Raw genomic sequence first — 11,042 nt, 5'->3', positions numbered from 1 at the left:
TTATGTTGATGAACATATACATAAGCGCCTTGGTGCAAACAAATCATAATTCATTTTATTAAAAATTATATATAATATTTTTGGCAGTTTCTAATCCACCATGTCTAATGGTAAGATCCCAATGTTTTGCTGAATATTGTTAGTGTAGGACTTGTTCTAATTTTCTATGATGACTACTTATGTTCATGAACATGTACATAAGCGCCTTGGTGCAAACAAATCACAATTCATTTTATTAAAAATTATTTATAATATTTTTGGCAGTTTCTAATCCACCATGTCTAATGGTAAGATCCCAATGTTTTGCTGAATATTGTTAGTGTAGGACTTGTTCTAATTTTCTATGATGACTACTTATGTTGATGAACATATACATAAGCGCCTTGGTGCAAACAAATCATAATTCATTTTATTAAAAATTATATATAATATTTTTGGCAGTTTCTAATCCACCATGTCTAATGGTAAGATCCCAATGTTTTGCTGAATATTGTTACTGTAGGACTTGTTCTAATTTTCTATGATGACTACTTATGTTCATGAATATGTACATAAGCGCCTTGGTGCAAACAAATCATAATTCATTTTATTAAAAAATATATTTAATATTTTGGCAGTTTCTAATCCACCATGTCTAATGGTAAGATCCCAATGTTTTGCTGAATATTGTTAGTGTAGGACTTTTTCTAATTTTCTATGATGACTACTTATGTTCATGAATATGTACATAAGCGCCTTGGTGCAAACAAATCATAATTCATTTTATTAAAAATTATATATAATATTTTTGGCAGTTTCTAATCCACCATGTCTAATGGTAAGATCCCAATGTTTTGCTGAATATTGTTAGTGTAGGACTTTTTCTAATTTTCTATGATGACTACTTATGTTCATGAATATGTACATAAGCGCCTTGGTGCAAACAAATCATAATTCATTTTATTAAAAATTATATATAATATTTTTGGCAGTTTCTAATCCACCATGTCTAATGGTAAGATCCCAATGTTTTGCTGAATATTGTTAGTGTAGGACTTTTTCTAATTTTCTATGATGACTACTTATGTTCATGAATATGTACATAAGCGCCTTGGTGCAAACAAATCATAATTCATTTTATTAAAAGTTATTTATAATATTTTTGGCAGTTTCTAATCCACCATGTCTAATGGTAAGATCCCAATGTTTTGCTGAATATTGTTAGTGTAGGACTTTTTCTAATTTTCTATGATGACTACTTATGTTCATGAACATGTACATAAGCGCCTTGGTGCAAACAAATCATAATTCATTTTATTAAAAATTATTTATAATATTTTTGGCAGTTTCTAATCCACCATGTCTAATGGTAAGATCCCAATGTTTTGCTGAATATTGTTAGTGTAGGACTTTTTCTAATTTTCTATGATGACTACTTATGTTCATGAATATGTACATAAGCGCCTTGGTGCAAACAAATCATAATTCATTTTATTAAAAAATATATTTAATATTTTGGCAGTTTCTAATCCACCATGTCTAATGGTAAGATCCCAATGTTTTGCTGAATATTGTTAGTGTAGGACTTTTTCTAATTTTCTATGATGACTACTTATGTTCATGAATATGTACATAAGCGCCTTGGTGCAAACAAATCATAATTCATTTTATTAAAAAATATATTTAATATTTTGGCAGTTTCTAATCCACCATGTCTAATGGTAAGATCCCAATGTTTTGCTGAATATTGTTAGTGTAGGACTTTTTCTAATTTTCTATGATGACTACTTATGTTCATGAATATGTACATAAGCGCCTTGGTGCAAACAAATCATAATTCATTTTATTAAAAATTATTTATAATATTTTTGGCAGTTTCTAATCCACCATGTCTAATGGTAAGATCCCAATGTTTTGCTGAATATTGTTAGTGTAGGACTTTTTCTAATTTTCTATGATGACTACTTATGTTCATGAATATGTACATAAGCGCCTTGGTGCAAACAAATCATAATTCATTTTATTAAAAATTATTTATAATATTTTTGGCAGTTTCTAATCCACCATGTCTAATGGTAAGATCCCAATGTTTTGCTGAATATTGTTAGTGTAGGACTTTTTCTAATTTTCTATGATGACTACTTATGTTCATGAATATGTACATAAGCGCCTTGGTGCAAACAAATCATAATTCATTTTATTAAAAAATATATTTAATATTTTGGCAGTTTCTAATCCACCATGTCTAATGGTAAGATCCCAATGTTTTGCTGAATATTGTTAGTGTAGGACTTTTTCTAATTTTCTATGATGACTACTTATGTTCATGAATATGTACATAAGCGCCTTGGTGCAAACAAATCATAATTCATTTTATTAAAAATTATATATAATATTTTTGGCAGTTTCTAATCCACCATGTCTAATGGTAAGATCCCAATGTTTTGCTGAATATTGTTAGTGTAGGACTTTTTCTAATTTTCTATGATGACTACTTATGTTCATGAATATGTACATAAGCGCCTTGGTGCAAACAAATCATAATTCATTTTATTAAAAAATATATTTAATATTTTGGCAGTTTCTAATCCACCATGTCTAATGGTAAGATCCCAATGTTTTGCTGAATATTGTTAGTGTAGGACTTTTTCTAATTTTCTATGATGACTACTTATGTTCATGAATATGTACATAAGCGCCTTGGTGCAAACAAATCATAATTCATTTTATTAAAAGTTATTTATAATATTTTTGGCAGTTTCTAATCCACCATGTCTAATGGTAAGATCCCAATGTTTTGCTGAATATTGTTAGTGTAGGACTTTTTCTAATTTTCTATGATGACTACTTATGTTCATGAATATGTACATAAGCGCCTTGGTGCAAACAAATCATAATTCATTTTATTACAAAAATATATTTAATATTTTGGCAGTTTCTAATCCACCATGTCTAATGGTAAGATCCCAATGTTTTGCTGAATATTGTTAGTGTAGGACTTTTTCTAATTTTCTATGATGACTACTTATGTTCATGAATATGTACATAAGCGCCTTGGTGCAAACAAATCATAATTCATTTTATTAAAAATTATATATAATATTTTTGGCAGTTTCTAATCCACCATGTCTAATGGTAAGATCCCAATGTTTTGCTGAATATTGTTAGTGTAGGACTTTTTCTAATTTTCTATGATGACTACTTATGTTCATGAATATGTACATAAGCGCCTTGGTGCAAACAAATCATAATTCATTTTATTAAAAGTTATTTATAATATTTTTGGCAGTTTCTAATCCACCATGTCTAATGGTAAGATCCCAATGTTTTGCTGAATATTGTTAGTGTAGGACTTTTTCTAATTTTCTATGATGACTACTTATGTTCATGAATATGTACATAAGCGCCTTGGTGCAAACAAATCATAATTCATTTTTTTCATGAATATGTTAAGCGCCTTGGTGCAAACAAAAAATTCATTTTATTAAAAAATAATATTTTGGCAGTTTCTAATCCACCATGTCTAATGGTAAGATCCCAATGTTTTGCTGAATATTGTTAGTGTAGGACTTGTTCTAATTTTCTATGATGACTACTTATGTTCATGAATATGTACATAAGCGCCTTGGTGCAAACAAATCATAATTCATTTTATTAAAAAAGTTATTTATAATATTTTTGGCAGTTTCTAATCCACCATGTCTAATGGTAAGATCCCAATGTTTTGCTGAATATTGTTAGTGTAGGACTTTTTCTAATTTTCTATGATGACTACTTATGTTCATGAATATGTACATAAGCGCCTTGGTGCAAACAAATCATAATTCATTTTATTAAAAATTATTTATAATATTTTTGGCAGTTTCTAATCCACCATGTCTAATGGTAAGATCCCAATGTTTTGCTGAATATTGTTAGTGTAGGACTTTTTCTAATTTTCTATGATGACTACTTATGTTCATGAATATGTACATAAGCGCCTTGGTGCAAACAAATCATAATTCATTTTATTAAAAAATATATTTAATATTTTGGCAGTTTCTAATCCACCATGTCTAATGGTAAGATCCCAATGTTTTGCTGAATATTGTTAGTGTAGGACTTTTTCTAATTTTCTATGATGACTACTTATGTTCATGAATATGTACATAAGCGCCTTGGTGCAAACAAATCATAATTCATTTTATTAAAAGTTATATATAATATTTTTGGCAGTTTCTAATCCACCATGTCTAATGGTAAGATCCCAATGTTTTGCTGAATATTGTTAGTGTAGGACTTTTTCTAATTTTCTATGATGACTACTTATGTTCATGAATATGTACATAAGCGCCTTGGTGCAAACAAATCATAATTCATTTTATTAAAAAATATATTTAATATTTTGGCAGTTTCTAATCCACCATGTCTAATGGTAAGATCCCAATGTTTTGCTGAATATTGTTAGTGTAGGACTTGGTGCAAACAAATCATAATTCATTTTATTAAAAATTATATATAATATTTTTGGCAGTTTCTAATCCACCATGTCTAATGGTAAGATCCCAATGTTTTGCTGAATATTGTTAGTTTTCTAATTTTCTATGATGACTACTTATGTTCATGAATATGTACATAAGCGCCTTGGTGCAAACAAATCATAATTCATTTTATTAAAAATTATATATAATATTTTTGGCAGTTTCTAATCCACCATGTCTAATGGTAAGATCCCAATGTTTTGCTGAATATTGTTAGTGTAGGTTTCTAATTTTCTATGATGACTACTTATGTTCATGAATATGTACATAAGCGCCTTGGTGCAAACAAATCATAATTCATTTTATTAAAAAATATATTTAATATTTTGGCAGTTTCTAATCCACCATGTCTAATGGTAAGATCCCAATGTTTTGCTGAATATTGTTAGTGTAGGACTTTTTCTAATTTTCTATGATGACTACTTATGTTCATGAATATGTACATAAGCGCCTTGGTGCAAACAAATCATAATTCATTTTATTAAAAATTATATATAATATTTTTGGCAGTTTCTAATCCACCATGTCTAATGGTAAGATCCCAATGTTTTGCTGAATATTGTTAGTGTAGGACTTTTTCTAATTTTCTATGATGACTACTTATGTTCATGAATATGTACATAAGCGCCTTGGTGCAAACAAATCATAATTCATTTTATTAAAAGTTATATATAATATTTTTGGCAGTTTCTAATCCACCATGTCTAATGGTAAGATCCCAATGTTTTGCTGAATATTGTTAGTGTAGGACTTTTTCTAATTTTCTATGATGACTACTTATGTTCATGAATATGTACATAAGCGCCTTGGTGCAAACAAATCATAATTCATTTTATTAAAAATTATATATAATATTTTTGGCAGTTTCTAATCCACCATGTCTAATGGTAAGATCCCAATGTTTTGCTGAATATTGTTAGTGTAGGACTTTTTCTAATTTTCTATGATGACTACTTATGTTCATGAATATGTACATAAGCGCCTTGGTGCAAACAAATCATAATTCATTTTATTAAAAAATATATTTAATATTTTGGCAGTTTCTAATCCACCATGTCTAATGGTAAGATCCCAATGTTTTGCTGAATATTGTTAGTGTAGGACTTTTTCTAATTTTCTATGATGACTACTTATGTTCATGAATATGTACATAAGCGCCTTGGTGCAAACAAATCATAATTCATTTTATTAAAAGTTATATATAATATTTTTGGCAGTTTCTAATCCACCATGTCTAATGGTAAGATCCCAATGTTTTGCTGAATATTGTTAGTGTAGGACTTTTTCTAATTTTCTATGATGACTACTTATGTTCATGAATATGTACATAAGCGCCTTGGTGCAAACAAATCATAATTCATTTTATTAAAAAATATATTTAATATTTTGGCAGTTTCTAATCCACCATGTCTAATGGTAAGATCCCAATGTTTTGCTGAATATTGTTAGTGTAGGACTTTTTCTAATTTTCTATGATGACTACTTATGTTCATGAATATGTACATAAGCGCCTTGGTGCAAACAAATCATAATTCATTTTATTAAAAATTATATATAATATTTTTGGCAGTTTCTAATCCACCATGTCTAATGGTAAGATCCCAATGTTTTGCTGAATATTGTTAGTGTAGGACTTTTTCTAATTTTCTATGATGACTACTTATGTTCATGAATATGTACATAAGCGCCTTGGTGCAAACAAATCATAATTCATTTTATTAAAAAATATATTTAATATTTTGGCAGTTTCTAATCCACCATGTCTAATGGTAAGATCCCAATGTTTTGCTGAATATTGTTAGTGTAGGACTTTTTCTAATTTTCTATGATGACTACTTATGTTCATGAATATGTACATAAGCGCCTTGGTGCAAACAAATCATAATTCATTTTATTAAAAAATATATTTAATATTTTGGCAGTTTCTAATCCACCATGTCTAATGGTAAGATCCCAATGTTTTGCTGAATATTGTTAGTGTAGGACTTTTTCTAATTTTCTATGATGACTACTTATGTTCATGAATATGTACATAAGCGCCTTGGTGCAAACAAATCATAATTCATTTTATTAAAAAATATATTTAATATTTTGGCAGTTTCTAATCCACCATGTCTAATGGTAAGATCCCAATGTTTTGCTGAATATTGTTAGTGTAGGACTTTTTCTAATTTTCTATGATGACTACTTATGTTCATGAATATGTACATAAGCGCCTTGGTGCAAACAAATCATAATTCATTTTATTAAAAAATATATATAATATTTTTGGCAGTTTCTAATCCACCATGTCTAATGGTAAGATCCCAATGTTTTGCTGAATATTGTTAGTGTAGGACTTTTTCTAATTTTCTATGATGACTACTTATGTTCATGAATATGTACATAAGCGCCTTGGTGCAAACAAATCATAATTCATTTTATTAAAAAATATATTTAATATTTTGGCAGTTTCTAATCCACCATGTCTAATGGTAAGATCCCAATGTTTTGCTGAATATTGTTAGTGTAGGACTTTTTCTAATTTTCTATGATGACTACTTATGTTCATGAATATGTACATAAGCGCCTTGGTGCAAACAAATCATAATTCATTTTATTAAAAATATATATAATATTTTTGGCAGTTTCTAATCCACCATGTCTAATGGTAAGATCCCAATGTTTTGCTGAATATTGTTAGTGTAGGACTTTTTCTAATTTTCTATGATGACTACTTATGTTCATGAATATGTACATAAGCGCCTTGGTGCAAACAAATCATAATTCATTTTATTAAAAAATATATTTAATATTTTGGCAGTTTCTAATCCACCATGTCTAATGGTAAGATCCCAATGTTTTGCTGAATATTGTTAGTGTAGGACTTTTTCTAATTTTCTATGATGACTACTTATGTTCATGAATATGTACATAAGCGCCTTGGTGCAAACAAATCATAATTCATTTTATTAAAAAATATATTTAATATTTTGGCAGTTTCTAATCCACCATGTCTAATGGTAAGATCCCAATGTTTTGCTGAATATTGTTAGTGTAGGACTTTTTCTAATTTTCTATGATGACTACTTATGTTCATGAATATGTACATAAGCGCCTTGGTGCAAACAAATCATAATTCATTTTATTAAAAAATATATTTAATATTTTGGCAGTTTCTAATCCACCATGTCTAATGGTAAGATCCCAATGTTTTGCTGAATATTGTTAGTGTAGGACTTTTTCTAATTTTCTATGATGACTACTTATGTTCATGAATATGTACATAAGCGCCTTGGTGCAAACAAATCATAATTCATTTTATTAAAAAATATATTTAATATTTTGGCAGTTTCTAATCCACCATGTCTAATGGTAAGATCCCAATGTTTTGCTGAATATTGTTAGTGTAGGACTTGTTCTAATTTTCTATGATGACTACTTATGTTCATGAATATGTACATAAGCGCCTTGGTGCAAACAAATCATAATTCATTTTATTAAAAAATATATTTAATATTTTGGCAGTTTCTAATCCACCATGTCTAATGGTAAGATCCCAATGTTTTGCTGAATATTGTTAGTGTAGGACTTTTTCTAATTTTCTATGATGACTACTTATGTTCATGAATATGTACATAAGCGCCTTGGTGCAAACAAATCATAATTCATTTTATTAAAAAATATATTTAATATTTTGGCAGTTTCTAATCCACCATGTCTAATGGTAAGATCCCAATGTTTTGCTGAATATTGTTAGTGTAGGACTTTTTCTAATTTTCTATGATGACTACTTATGTTCATGAATATGTACATAAGCGCCTTGGTGCAAACAAATCATAATTCATTTTATTAAAAAATATATTTAATATTTTGGCAGTTTCTAATCCACCATGTCTAATGGTAAGATCCCAATGTTTTGCTGAATATTGTTAGTGTAGGACTTTTTCTAATTTTCTATGATGACTACTTATGTTCATGAATATGTACATAAGCGCCTTGGTGCAAACAAATCATAATTCATTTTATTAAAAAATATATTTAATATTTTGGCAGTTTCTAATCCACCATGTCTAATGGTAAGATCCCAATGTTTTGCTGAATATTGTTAGTGTAGGACTTTTTCTAATTTTCTATGATGACTACTTATGTTCATGAATATGTACATAAGCGCCTTGGTGCAAACAAATCATAATTCATTTTATTAAAAAATATATTTAATATTTTGGCAGTTTCTAATCCACCATGTCTAATGGTAAGATCCCAATGTTTTGCTGAATATTGTTAGTGTAGGACTTTTTCTAATTTTCTATGATGACTACTTATGTTCATGAATATGTACATAAGCGCCTTGGTGCAAACAAATCATAATTCATTTTATTAAAAAATATATTTAATATTTTGGCAGTTTCTAATCCACCATGTCTAATGGTAAGATCCCAATGTTTTGCTGAATATTGTTAGTGTAGGACTTGTTCTAATTTTCTATGATGACTACTTATGTTCATGAATATGTACATAAGCGCCTTGGTGCAAACAAATCATAATTCATTTTATTAAAAAATATATTTAATATTTTGGCAGTTTCTAATCCACCATGTCTAATGGTAAGATCCCAATGTTTTGCTGAATATTGTTAGTGTAGGACTTTTTCTAATTTTCTATGATGACTACTTATGTTCATGAATATGTACATAAGCGCCTTGGTGCAAACAAATCATAATTCATTTTATTAAAAAATATATTTAATATTTTGGCAGTTTCTAATCCACCATGTCTAATGGTAAGATCCCAATGTTTTGCTGAATATTGTTAGTGTAGGACTTTTTCTAATTTTCTATGATGACTACTTATGTTCATGAATATGTACATAAGCGCCTTGGTGCAAACAAATCATAATTCATTTTATTAAAAATTATTTATAATATTTTTGGCAGTTTCTAATCCACCATGTCTAATGGTAAGATCCCAATGTTTTGCTGAATATTGTTAGTGTAGGACTTGTTCTAATTTTCTATGATGACTACTTATGTTCATGAATATGTACATAAGCGCCTTGGTGCAAACAAATCATAATTCATTTTATTAAAAAATATATTCCCCCATGGTATCGATCGGGCTCAAATTTTAGTATGTTATAGCTGGGCCTTAGAGCCTTCCATCAATACCAAACTTAAGGTCCCCTGACCCCCCTGACCCGAGCTATAAGGGTCCAAAAAAAAATTCTTAAAATGGTCATAACTCCGGTTCTAATTGTCATAATTTAAAAAATGAGGGCTTTTTGGAAAGCTCTCGTGAAATGCCACTTCCTCTTCTAACATCGCAAGTTCATAAAACCACCGCTAGGGGCGCTATTTTTAAAAAGAAAATTTTTCAATTTTCTAAATTAAATAACTCAAAAATTCCATTGTGCATCGGGCTGAAGATTTAGTATGTTGTAGCCGTTGATTATACCTATCAAACAAAAAAAACCTTAAATCGATCCATAACCCCTGACCCGAGCTATAAGGGGTCAAAGTTCGAACATTGACCGGCCTCTATCTCCGGTTCTAATTAACATAGCGACCTAAATTTTACCTTTTTGGTTTCGTCTCGATGAGCACTTTCAGATGGAAGTTCAAAAAGTCGCCACAGGTGGCGCTGTGATAGCGTCAAAATTCATCGAAATTCAAAGTCACTTTTCTCAAAAACGGCATTGTGCAAGTTAATGAAATTTTAGTATGTTGTAGTCCAGTCTAGGACGTTTCCAAAATGGTGCGTATGTGCGCTGTGGTTTCAATAGAACCGGAGATATGAGGGGTCAAAGTTCACGAAATTCAAAAAATCATATCTCCGGTTCTATTTGACCGATTTTGATGAATGAGGGCTTAAACGAAAGATCTCACCAAATGCTACAACTTTCTAGAATATTTGAACTTCGTGGGACCAACACTAGGGGCGCCACAGTCGAAAAACCAATTTCAATATCACATAACCTCAATTATCTCGACTGTCGCTAAACCGATTTTGATGATTACTTCAACATAATTGTAGAGCACATTTGTCTCTACATTTCGTCCATACATCATTTTCCACTCAGACTACGCTATCACTCCGATTTTGCCGTTTAAGTGTGAAAAAATTGATTTTTCCCATAATAACGCTTTGAAATCACTCAGATGCCAATTTGACTGCCTCTACTCCACAAAGACACTTAAAATATGGTTTTAAATGGAAAGTCCCACAAAAGACAACAATTCTTTGATATAGTTGAAGTTCAACAAATGACTACTTGGGGCACTCTGGATGAAAAAACAAGTTAAGAAACAAAAAACCTCGCTTATCTTGGCTTCAGAGTAATCGATGAGATCATGTTCTATAGGAAAATTATAGAGTACATTCTGGTCTACATTTCACCCATATATCACTTTTGTGCCAGTTCATCCAAATCCTTGATATTTTGGTTTAAATATAAAATTTGTATAATTTCACGAATTTGATTCAAGATAACTGAATGGCGTCTCCCAACTTCAGCTCCAAATCGAATTTGCATGCACTCCGAGTTAGCTCACGTTAAGAATCTCA

The sequence above is a fragment of the Phlebotomus papatasi genome, chromosome 5 (assembly GCF_024763615.1).
Source record: "Phlebotomus papatasi isolate M1 chromosome 5, Ppap_2.1, whole genome shotgun sequence".
Classification (NCBI taxonomy): Eukaryota; Metazoa; Arthropoda; class Insecta; order Diptera; family Psychodidae; genus Phlebotomus; species Phlebotomus papatasi.
Note: the sequence above shows the minus strand (reverse complement) of the source record.